This window comes from Ovis canadensis, chromosome 8, assembly GCF_042477335.2.
Source record: "Ovis canadensis isolate MfBH-ARS-UI-01 breed Bighorn chromosome 8, ARS-UI_OviCan_v2, whole genome shotgun sequence".
NCBI classification, from domain to species: domain Eukaryota; kingdom Metazoa; phylum Chordata; class Mammalia; order Artiodactyla; family Bovidae; genus Ovis; species Ovis canadensis.
In genome coordinates this window covers 75,666,703-75,679,378 of record NC_091252.1, presented here as the reverse complement: position 1 = coordinate 75,679,378, position 12,676 = coordinate 75,666,703, and positions in this window count along the sequence as shown.

The window sequence follows — 12,676 nt, the reverse complement described above, 5'->3', positions numbered from 1 at the left end:
TAACAAAGATAGTACATCAGTCTGATAATTGAATAAATTATTCTGTTTGCCATCTTAAATAACCAAATCATATGTATATGATATGGTCTGTCAGTTCAGTTCAGTTCAGGTCAGTCACTCGGTCATGTCTGACTCTTCGCAGCCCCATGGACCACAGCATGGCAGGCCTCCCTTTCCATCACCAACTCCTGGAATTTATTCAAACTCATGTCATTGAGTAGATGATGCCATCCAACCATCTCATCCTCTGTTGTCACCTTCTCCTCCTACCTTCAATCTTTCCCAGCATCAAGGTCTTTTCAAAGAGTCAGCTTTTCTTATCAAGTAGCCAAAGTATTAGAGTTTCCGTTTCAACATCAGTCCTTCAAATGAATACCCAGGACTGATCTCCTTTAGGATGGACTGATTGGATCTCCTTGCAGTCCAAGGGACTCTCAAGAGTCTTCTCCAACACCACAGTTCAAAAGTGTCAATTCTTCCGGGCTCGGCTTTTTTTATAGTCCCAAACTCACTTCCATACATGACTACTGGAAAAACCATAGTTTTGACAAGATGGACCTTTGTTGGCAAAGTAATGTCTCTACTTTTTATTATGCTATCTAGGTTGGTCATAATCATAAAGGATTTGATTTAGGTCATACCTGAATGGTTTAATGGTTTTCCCCACTTTCTTCAATTTAAATCTGAATTTGGCAATAAGGAATACATGATCTGAGCCACAGTTAGCTCCTGAGATTATTTTTGCTGACTGTATAGAGCTTCATCTAAATCAAATTCCTTATAAGGTGGAAGTGACAAATACATTTAAGGGACTACATCTGATAGACAGAGTGCCTGATGAACTATGGACAGAGGTTCATGACATTGTACAGGTGGGAGGGATCAAGACCATCCCCAGGAAAAAGAAATGTAAAAAAGCAAAATGGCTGCCTGAGGAGACTTTACAAATAGCTGTGGAAAGAAGAGAAGCAAAAAACAAAGGAGAAGAGGAAAGATATACCCATTTGAATGCAGTGTTCCAAAGAAGAGCAAGGAGAGATAAGAAAGCCTTTCTCAGAGATCAGTGCAAAGAAATAGAGGAAAACAATAAAATGGGAAAGACTAGAGATCTCTTCAAGAAAATTAGAGATACCAAGGGAACATTTCATGCAAAGATGGGCTGGATAAAGGACAGAAATGGTATGGACCTATAGAAGCAGAAGATGTTAAGAAGAGGTGGCAAGAATACACAGAAGAACTATGCAAAAAAGATCTTCATGACCCCATTAATCATGAGGGTGTGATCACTCACCTAGAGCCAGACATCCTGGAATGTGAAGTTAACTGGACCTTAGGAAGCATCACTACGAACAAAGCTAGTGGAGGTGATGAAATTCCAGTTGAGCTATTTCAAACCCTAAAAGATGATGTTGTGAAAGTGCTGCACTCAATATGCCAGCAAATCTGGAAAACTCAGCAGGGGCCACAGGACTTGAAAAGGTCAGTTTTCATTCCCATCCCAAAGAGAGGCAATGCCAAAAAAAAAAAAAAGAAAGGCAATGCCAAAGAATTCTCAAACTACTGCACAATTGCACTCATCTCACTCACTAGTAAAGTAATGCTCAAAAGTCTCCAAGCCAGGCTTCAACAGTACATGAAATGTGAATTTCCAGATGTTCAAGCTGGTTTTAGAAAAGGCAAAGGAACCAGAGATCCAATTGCCAACATCTGCTGGATCATTGAAAAAACAAAAGAATTCCAGAAAAATATCTATTTCTGCTTTATTGACTATGCCAAAGCCTTTGACTGTGTGGATCACAATAAACTGAAAAATTCTGAGAGAGACAGGAATGCCAGACCACCTGACCTGCCTCTTGAGAAATCTGTATGCAGGTCAGGAAGCAACAGTTAGAACTGGACATGGAACAACAGACTGGTTCCAAATAGGAAAAGGAGTACGTCAAGGCTGTATATTGTCACCCTGCTTATTTAACTTCTATACAGAGTACATCATGAGAAACGCTGGGCTAGAAGAAGCACAAGCTGGAAACAAGATAGCCGGGAGAAATATCAATAACCTCAGATATGCAGATGACACCACCCTTATGGCAGAAAGTGAAGAAGTAAAGAGCCTCTTGGTGAAAGAAAGAGGAGAGTGAAAAAGTTGGCTTAAAGCTCAACATTCAGAAAACTAAGATCATAGCATCAGGTCCCATGACTTCATGGCAAAGCTCAACATTCAGAAAACTAAGATCATAGCATCAGGTCCCATCACTTCATGGCAAATAAATAGAGAAACAATGGAAACAGTGACAGAATTTTGTGGGGGGCTCCAAAATCACTGCAGATGGTGATTGAAGCCATGAAAGTTAAAGATGCTTGCTGCTTGGAAGAAAAGCTATGACCAACCCCGACAGCATATTGAAAAGCAGAGACATTATTTTGCCAACAAAGGTCCGTATAGTCAAAGCTATGGTTTTTCCAGTAGTCATGTATGTATGTGAGAGTTGTACTATCAAGAAAGCTGAGTGCTGAAGAATTGATGCTTTTGAACTGTAGTGTTGGAGAAGACTCTTGAGAGTCCGTTGGACAGCATGGAACTCCAACCAGTCCATCTTAAAGGAAATCCATCCTGAATATTCATTGGAAGGACTGATGTTGTAGCTGAAACTCCCATACTTTGACCACCTGATGTGAAGAACTGACTCATTTGAAAAGACCCTAATGCTCAGCAAGATTGATAGTGGGAGGAGAAGAGGTCAACAGAGGATGAGATGGTTGGATGACATCACTGACTCAATGCACATGAGTTTGAGGAAACTCTGGGGGTTTGTGATGAACAGGGAGGCCTGGCATCCTGCAGTCCATGGGGTCGCAAAGAGTCAGACATGACTGAGTGACTGAAATGAGAGACATCAAGATTTTGCCCCTCAGACAGTGTACACTGATAGGTGTATAGATTGTGTGTACATTTAAGGTCTTGCTGTACTGATGTGTTTACATAGTTTCATGGAGATTTTAGACCACGAAAATGTTATTTCAAAGCTCTAATTTGCATAATAGAAAGACAAGTTTCAGATATGTCACTTATAAAGGAGATTTTGTTTCTTTTCACTTACAAAAAAGCTATTGGCTTAAAATTTGAAAATATTTTCTATAATAATAAATGCAACTGAACATTGCAAGAGCTTTGTGGTTAGACCTGGGTTGCAATCTCATTTCTGACAAATATTAGGGAAGTGAACTTGGGCAAATGGCTTCAGCTTTCTTAGCTTCAGTTTCCTCATCTGTAAAACGGTGATGGTAATAGTTGTCTAGAGAATGACATTTGAATGTACCATGCCTAAAACACAATGCACATTGAATTATCAATCACGTTATCAACCAATCAATCAGCAACAGCTAATGAGCATTTTGAGCACTGAAATCCCAAATTCAGAACTGAGTCTTCTTTTGTCTTCAGAGAAGCAGAGACTCTATTTCATTCCACACAGTTTGCTAAAGGATTTGTGGTCTCTAAATGCTAAAAATTATATACAAATATTAATATAAAGAGGAAAATAAGAAGCTTAGGTTGAAAACATACCTGTCTGGCTAGATATGTGAACCATAATAATCATGAGTTTTATTCTGTCCACAAGCCTATGAGACCTACTTTTTTTTCCTTTTCAGATAGATTTTGATGAAAAGATTTACAATTCTATCTAGAGCAATTTTCTGAAAAACTTTGCTGATATTTTCATGATAATTTTATGGAGTCATATTTTTATTTAAACTAAAATCTGATAAACCATTCAATCCAGGAGCTGTAGCAGTGTGTAAAATCCATTGATTTCTTTAAGGCATTGAGCTCACAATGGCCTCTTAACAGAACAGCACTGGACACCATCAGATCACTTTTTGCCTTCGGAGGAAGAATCTCAAAATATAAAGTAGTATCTCAAAAAGCAGAGAGCACCGAGGAGAATAGCACTTTGCATAACCATGTCATGAAATTTTGCTGACTTTGAGTGTGGCTCAGATGGTAAAGAATCTGTCTGCAATGAGGGAGACCTGGGTTCAATCTCTGGTTTGAGAAGATCCCCCAAAGGTGGGCATGGCAACCCACTCCAGTGTTCTTGTCTGAAGAATCCTCATGGACAGAGGAGCCTGGTTGGCTACAGCCCATGGGGTCACAAAGAGCTGGACACCCTCAATGGCTAAGCATGGCACATTTACACACCTATATGTAAATATGAATGAACAATGCCTTTACTTGCTCCCTTTCTCTCAGGCAATTGTGTAAATGAACAGGGCTATAATTTTGCAAATATCTTTCCTTTTATCTTATTTATTAACAGCAAGAAGGGGACAGTATTGTCTCTCATATGTTATCTTCTCTCATGTAAAGGCATTGTGGTGTAGCACAAAGAATGTGGATTTCTGAATTAAATCAACCTGTATTTTCATTCTGGTTTCTCCTATTCACTAGTTGAGGAAGTTTGAAAATACAGACACACACACACACACCTTTTTAAACCTTGGTTTCTTTATGTGTAAATAATAACTATCTCTTTGTTTAAAGTTAACTTTTCTATTCTAGAGAAAGTAAAATAACATTTTATCCCCTTTGATATGAATGTACCACTTTATAGAAGCTGACACTCAGAGTATAAATGAAAACTCAAGCAACTCTTAATGCCATCTTTTCCCTCTAGCATTGGGAACTCAAGGGAAGGGAAGGAATTCCAGTCAGCTCAGCGTGTTCAGGGTTACACATCCTCACCCCTCCCCATAAGCACTGGACACACTGACAGCCAAGGACTGCACTGTTATCTTGACAGACATTCACCCTTAGAAACCCTCTTCTTGTCTCACAAGCCAGAAGAATAACAGAACTTGTGTCAGAAGATCCCAGGAAGTATATGAGGAGGATGTCAGGCCAGCCGCATTCGTGTCTGTGGCCTTACACTATCTCAGAGAAAGGCTCTCAGTAAACCCCGGTCTTACAGGTCCAGTGGGACTGGTAGAGTCTGGCTCTTTTGAGGCAAAGAGAGATGGGGCAGGAAAAGGGAGTGGCATGGAAGGCAGACTAATCACATCTACAGTGAGGAAGGGTTTAAAGGTGGACTTGGACAGGATGGCCAGGAAGACAGGTCTTATGATATTCCAGACAACCCCAACCAAACACATCTAAAATGAGAGTTAAAATCCAATCCCAAATTTTCAGTGATTCCCACATCCATAATGTCAGAGTCAAATTCCCTGGACTTTTTTTTTAATATCTAAGTAACTACACTTTTAAATTCCTTTCCAGCAGGTTCTGTGACCAGAGAAAATCTCCTATAAAGTGGCTTCTTGGAAGAGTCTAGATTCCAGAAAGATGGAACTATCCCAGGAACCACTTATCAAAATGATAATCAAATCTTTGTGAAAAGTGTCTGGCCCATAGGAGACACTCAACACATGCTCGTTTCTTACTGCAAAAGATTCATTTCTCCAATCTTTCTTTCCCAGGTGTCTCAGTGGTAAAGAACCTGCCTGCCAATGCAGGAGATACAGAAGATGTGGATTTGATCCCTGGGTTGGGAAGATCCCTTGGAGAAGGAAATGGCAACCCACTCCCCTGTTCTTACCTGGGAAATCCCATGGACGGAAGAACCTGACAGGCTACAGTCCATGGGGTCACAAAGAGCTGGACTCCACTGAACGGCTGGGCATGCTCCATTCCCTTAAAAAAATAGGTCTCCTACGTGCTAAAGATTAGCATATATCTTGGGGCAAAGCAATGATGTGAACGTGAATGTGTTAGTCACTTAGTTGTGTCCGACTCTTTGTGATCCCATGAACAGTAGCCCACCAGGCTCCTCTGTCCATGGAATTCTCCAGGCAAGAATACTGGAGTGGATAGCTATTCCTTTCTTCAGGGGATCTTCCCAACCTAAGGATTGAACCGGGGTCTCTTGCATCACAGGAGTATTCTCATCTGAGCCACCAAGGAAGCCTTGAGAATGGCAATTCTAATCCTTCATAGAACGTAAAGTCTGGCTTTGACTGATGAGTTACACTATTTCTCCCAGACACAGTCTTAGCAATGTGATTCATTAGACTAAGCACGTTACTAGGAAATTAAAAAAAAAAAAAAGGCAAACAAAACTGGAATTCTAATTCTACCACTAATTAGCTATGACTTTGGAAAAACCATGTAATACTCTTGGATGTCAGTTTATATAGAAAACAAAAGGACAGATAAGCTTTAAAGCCTCCTTTTTCTGAACATAGGCAACTATACAGTCATCAAACACGTATCCTTGGGCTTATTCATGCCATAGTTCAACCAACCAAGCTCAGTAACCCTGTTTTTCTACCTGATCTTATTACCACTCTTCATGCCTAGCTGGCTAGTAACGGCAGCAGGGTTCCACTGGCCTGTGTAACCATGTTCCTGTGGCACAAAGTCGTGCATAATGAAACGACTACCAAGGCTTAAACTGCAAGCACAGACGAGCAGGTCTCAAGCAGGGCACCCTCTCCAGCAGTGGACAGCTGCTCAGTAGCTGTCTACACCATGATTTAACACTGGGAACTTATTTTGAATCAGCTCTTTTCGACACCAGATGTCCAACAATGACTATTTTCACAGGCCTTACACAGTCCCTGCAAGGCTGACACATGTCATTTCGCTCTAAAATGTGCTGTATCAATAACACGTCTCCACACCATCTCCTATCTCAGGTTTCCTGAGAAAAGGAAAACGCTCAAGTGAAATCAGAGACTCCGTTGGACTGACCGGTAAGTTTTAGCCTTTTTAAGGTTCCCCCATGTTTCAGGGTAGTATTGTGCACTTTGGTGATGCTGAGAACAGATTGATGCCAATAAGCCATTTGAGATAAGAACTAATTGGAAACAGAAGGTTGAAGAATGATGATGTTGGGAACGAGCAAAGGGGACAGACAAGTAATTATTCAGGCAGAATTTCTTTACACAAAAGGCAGATGGAAAAAGGAACAAAATTCCAAAGTCTATGGCAGAAGTAAGCAGCTGCACATTTCTTTTTTTGTGGAAAAGCAAACAGAGTGAGTGATTCACTGGGTTGGTAATGGGCTCCAGGGATCCCCAGGGAGTCACAATGTGCTGGCAGCCCACGGCATGTAAAATCACTCAGTGGTCTCCATCGAGCTCACCTCTTCAACTGACTCTAATTGTGAGGCATATGAGATGAGATTTAAGGAGAGACTGAAGAGAAACAGCCTCCTGTTCACACATGAATCATGGAAGAGGTGTGCTGCGGAAAGGGCAGGAAGATCAACACACACGCCAAATGTTCCACATTCGTAACGAGCCATAGATCAGAGTCAACTGAACGTTTCCATTCATAACCATAAACTCCCTATACATAGAAATCATGAAAAGGTGGCATCTTGGAAAATATTCCTCAAAATTATCATTGAGTCATCAGGTTGTGCATAAACAAAGCTCTGTGATCTCAGGGCTGACTTTGAAAAGCAAAGGCAATATAATAAATAGTAATCAGTGGGGAAAACAGAGATGCCAGCTTCCCCCCAAAGCAAAAACCCATTAGTAGCAATCTGACTCAGCAGGACTAATTTAAAAGATATTTAATACAGTACTGTCTACAAAACAAAATTTTTAAAGAAAGACACAAAAAATCTTTCTTAATTTTTGTCTCAGGCTGAAACTTTCTACCCTCATTTTCCTGTCTCTCTAAAATTAGATATAGATATGTATATACTAGAGTGGACAAATGCATTGAAAGAACATTCTTCAAGGACATCTCTCACAAGAAATGACAGCATTAAAGGGACCAGGTCCCCAGCTAGCTGGGAACATGAAACAAGATGCCAGGCTTCACACTGATGAAAAAAGTTTTTAATAGGTAGAAAATGATAAAGAAAAGAAAGAACAGAAGAGAGATAAGATCTCCTATGAAGTAAAAGCCATAATTTAGTCAATACGGAAAAGAAAAAAAGATAGGTATAAGTATTAAAGACAACTGGTTTTAGAAAAGGCAGAGGAACCAGAGATCAAATTGCCAACATCCACTGGATCATGGAAAAAGCAAGAGAGTTCCGGAAAAACATCTATTTCTGTTTTATTGACTATGCCAAAGTCTTTGACTGTGTGGATCACAATAAACTGTGGAAAATTCTGAAAGAGATGGGAATACCAGACCACCTAACCTGCCTCTTGAGAAATCTGTATGCAGGTCAGGAAGCAACAGTTAGAACTGGACATGGAACAACAGACTGGTTCCAAATAGGAAAAGGAGCACGTCAAGGCTGTATATTGTCACCCTGCTTATTTAACTTCTATACAGAGTACATCATGAGAAACGCTGAACTGGAAGAAACACAAGCTGGAATCAAGATTGCTGGGAGAAATATCAATAACCTCAGATATGCAGATGACACCACCCTTATGGCAGAAGTGAAGAGGAACTAAAGAGCCTCTTGATGAAAGTGAAAGAGGAGAGCAAAAAAGTTGGCTTAAAGCTCAACATTCAGAAAACAAAGATCATGGCATCTGGTCCCATCACTTCATGGGAAATAGATGGGGAAACAGTGGAAACAGTGTCTGACTATTTTTCTGGGCTCCAAGATGGTGATTGCAGCCATGAAATTAAAAGACGCTTACTCCTTGGAAGAAAAGTTATGACCAACCTAGACAGCATATTCAAAAGCAGAGACATTACTTTGCCAACTAAGGTCCGGCTAGTCAAGGCTATGGTTTTTCCAGTGGTCATGTATGGATGTGAGAGTTGGACTGTGAAGAAAGCTGAGTGCCGAAGAATTGATGCTTTTGAACTTTGGTGTTGGAGAAGACTCTTGAGAGTCCCTTGGACCGCAAGGAGATCCACCAGTCCATTCTGAAGGAGATCAACCCTGGGATTTCTTTGGAAGGAATGATGCTAAAGCTGAAATTCCAGTACTTTGGCCACCTCATGCGAAGAGTGGACTCATTGGAAAAGACTCTGATGCTGGGAGAGATTGGGGCCAGGAGGAGAAGGGGACGACAGAGGATGAGATGGCTGGATGGCATCACGGACTCGATGGATGTGAGTCTGAGTGAACTCTGGGAGATGGTGATGGACAGGGAGGCCTGGCATGCTACGATTCATGGGGTCGCAAAGAGTCGGACACTACTGAGCGACTGAACTGAACTGATTAAAGACAACAAGACAAACAAAAGCCCAGGTCCAGATGGCTTCACAGCTGAATTCTACCAAAAATTTCGAGAAGAGCTAACACCTATCCTACTCAAACTCTTCCAGAAAATTGCAGAGGAAGGTAAACTTCCAAACTCATTCTATGAGGCCACCATCACCCTAATACCAAAACCTGACAAAGATGTCACAAAAAAAGAAAACTACAGGCCAATATCTCTGATGAACATAGATGCAAAAATCCTCAACAAAATTCTAGCAATCAGAATCCAACAACACATTAAAAAGATCATACACCATGACCAAGTGGGCTTTATCCCAGGGATGGAAGGATTCTTCAATATCCGCAAATCAATCAATGTAATTCACCACATTAACAAATTGAAAAATAAAAACCATATGATTATCTCAATAGATGCAGAGAAGGCCTTTGACAAAATTCAACATCCATTTATGATAAAAACTCTCCAGAAAGCAGGAATAGAAGGAACATACCTCAACATCATAAAAGCTATCTATGACAAACCCACAGCAAACATTATCCTCAATGGTGAAAAATTGAAAGCATTTCCCCTAAAGTCAGGAACAAGACAAGGGTGTCCACTTTCACCGCTACTATTCAACATAGTTCTGGAAGTTTTGGCCACAGCAATCAGAGCAGAAAAAGAAATAAAAGGAATCCAAATTGGAAAAGAAGAAGTAAAACTCTCACTGTTTACAGATGACATGATCCTCTACATGGAAAACCCTAAAGACTCCACCAGAAAATTACTAGAGCTCATCAATGAATATAGTAAAGTTGCAGGATATAAAATCAACACACAGAAATCCCTTGCATTCCTATACACGAATAATGAGAAAGTAGAAAAAGAAATTAAGGAAACAATTCCATTCACCATTGCAACGAAAAGAATAAAATACTTAGGAATATATCTACCTAAAGAAACTAAAGACCTATATATAGAAAACTATAAAACACTGATGAAAGAAATCAAAGAGGACTCTAATAGATGGAGAAATATACCATGGTCATGGATTGGAAGAATCAATATAGTGAAAATGAGTATACTACCCAAAGCAATTTACAAATTCAATGCAATCCCTATCAAGCTACCAGCCACATTTTTCACAGAACTAGAACAAATAATTTCAAGATTTGTATGGAAATACAAAAAACCTCGAATAGCCAAAGCAATCTTGAGAAAGAAGAATGGAACTGGAGGAATCAACTTGCCTGACTTCAGGCTCTACTACAAAGCCACAGTCATCAAGACAGTATGGTACTGGCACAAAGACAGACATATAGATCAATGGAACAAAATAGAAAGCCCAGAGATAAATCCACACACATATGGACACCTTATCTTTGACAAAGGAGGCAAGAATATACAATGGAGTAAAGACAATCTCTTTAACAAGTGGTGCTGGGAAAACTGGTCAACCACTTGTAAAAGAATGAAACTAGATCACTTTCTAACACCGCACACAAAAATAAACTCAAAATGGATTAAAGATCTAAATGTAAGATCAGAAACTATAAAACTCCTAGAGGAGAACATAGGCAAAACACTCTCAGACATAAATCAAAGCAGGATCCTCTATGATCCACCTCCCAGAATGCTGGAAATAAAAGCAAAAATAAACAAATGGGATCTAATTAAAATTAAAAGCTTCTGCACAACAAAGGAAAATATAAGCAAGGTGAAAAGACAGCCTTCAGAATGGGAGAAAATAATAGCAAATGAAGCAACTGACAAACAACTAATCTCAAAAATATACAAGCAACTTCTGCAGCTCAACTCCAGAAAAATAAACGACCCAATCAAAAAATGGGCCAAAGAACTAAATAGACATTTCTCCAAAGAAGACATACGGATGGCTAACAAACACATGAAAAGATGCTCAACATCACTCATTATTAGAGAAATGCAAATCAAAACCACAATGAGGTACCACTTCACACCAGTCAGAATGGCTGCGATCCAAAAATCTGCAAGCAATAAATGCTGGAGACGGTGTGGAGAAAAGGGAACCCTCCTACACTGTTGGTGGGAATGCAAACTAGTACAGCCACTATGGAGAACAGTGTGGAGATGCCTTAAAAAATTGCAAATAGAACTACCTTATGACCCAGCAATCCCACTTCTGGGCATACACACCGAGGAAACCAGAATTGAAAGAGACACATGTACCCCAATGTTCATCGCAGCACTCTTTATAATAGCCAGGACATGGAAACAACCTAGATGTCCATCAGTAGATGAATGGATAAGAAAGCTGTGGTACATATACACAATGGAGTATTACTCAGCCGTTAAAAAGAATTCATTTGAATCAGTTCTGATGAGATGGATGAAACTGGAGCCGATTATACAGAGTGAAGTAAGCCAGAAAGAAAAACACCAATACAGTATACTAACACATATATATGGAATTTAGGAAGATGGCAATGACGACCCTGTATGCAAGACAGGGAAAGAGACACAGATGTGTATAACGGACTTTTGGACTCAGAGGGAGAGGGAGAGGGTGGGATGATTTGGGAGAATGACATTCTAACATGTATACTATCATGTGAATTGAATCGCCAGTCTATGTCTGACGCAGGATGCAGCATGCTTGGGGCTGGTGCATGGGGATGACCCAGAAAGATGTTATGGGGAGGGAGGTGGGAGGGGGGTTCATGTTTGGGAATGCATGTAAGAATTAAAGATTTTAAAATTTAAAGAATAAAAAACTAAAAAAATTAAAAAAAAAGACAACAAGAAAGGTCAATAATAGATTTCAGAATAATACATGTTACGATGGGATAACGTATAAATCTTTACAATGAGATTTTTACTCCGTTGGCATTTTTCACAAACTGAAGTACATCCAATCCCAAATGCAACCACTTCTTTGCCCAACTCCCTCTTCCCTTTTCCCCTTAAGTATCTAGACTCCTTTTTGCTTCAGTTCAGATACCCACAGTTCTTCTTCTAGTCCACTTCCTTCCAGTCCTCCCCTCTGGCTCAATCACACTCAGCTTGTGGCTTCAGACTCCAAGTTGGAGATGCCTGACTTGAGTTCTTGCCCCACCTTTAATATCAAACCTCTAGATTGTTCTCTTAAAACTCATGGGTTTTCTGGTAAATTACACAATGCAATTTGAAATTATATATTTATTTCTATGTTGGTTTTTCTTTCCCACCACACTGAACTCTCCTTGAGTGAAAGCTTTTCTGCTTTGCTCACCACTGTGATATCTAGTTTCTGACAGAGCTTGGCACAGAGTAAGTACTTAATAAAACTTGCTGCTGAATTAACAGACACCACTCCCCAAACCTCTTACAGGTCATAGGATTTTGCTACCTATGGTTAAAAGTAATAATAAGTCTTATGATAGATAATAGTATTATGTATATTATATATAACAATAACAATGGGCTCCCCTGGTGGCAAAGAATCTGCCTGCCAATGCAGGAAACACCGGTTCAATCCCTGGATCAGAAAGATCCCCTGAAGATGGAAATGGCAATCCACTCCAGTATTCCT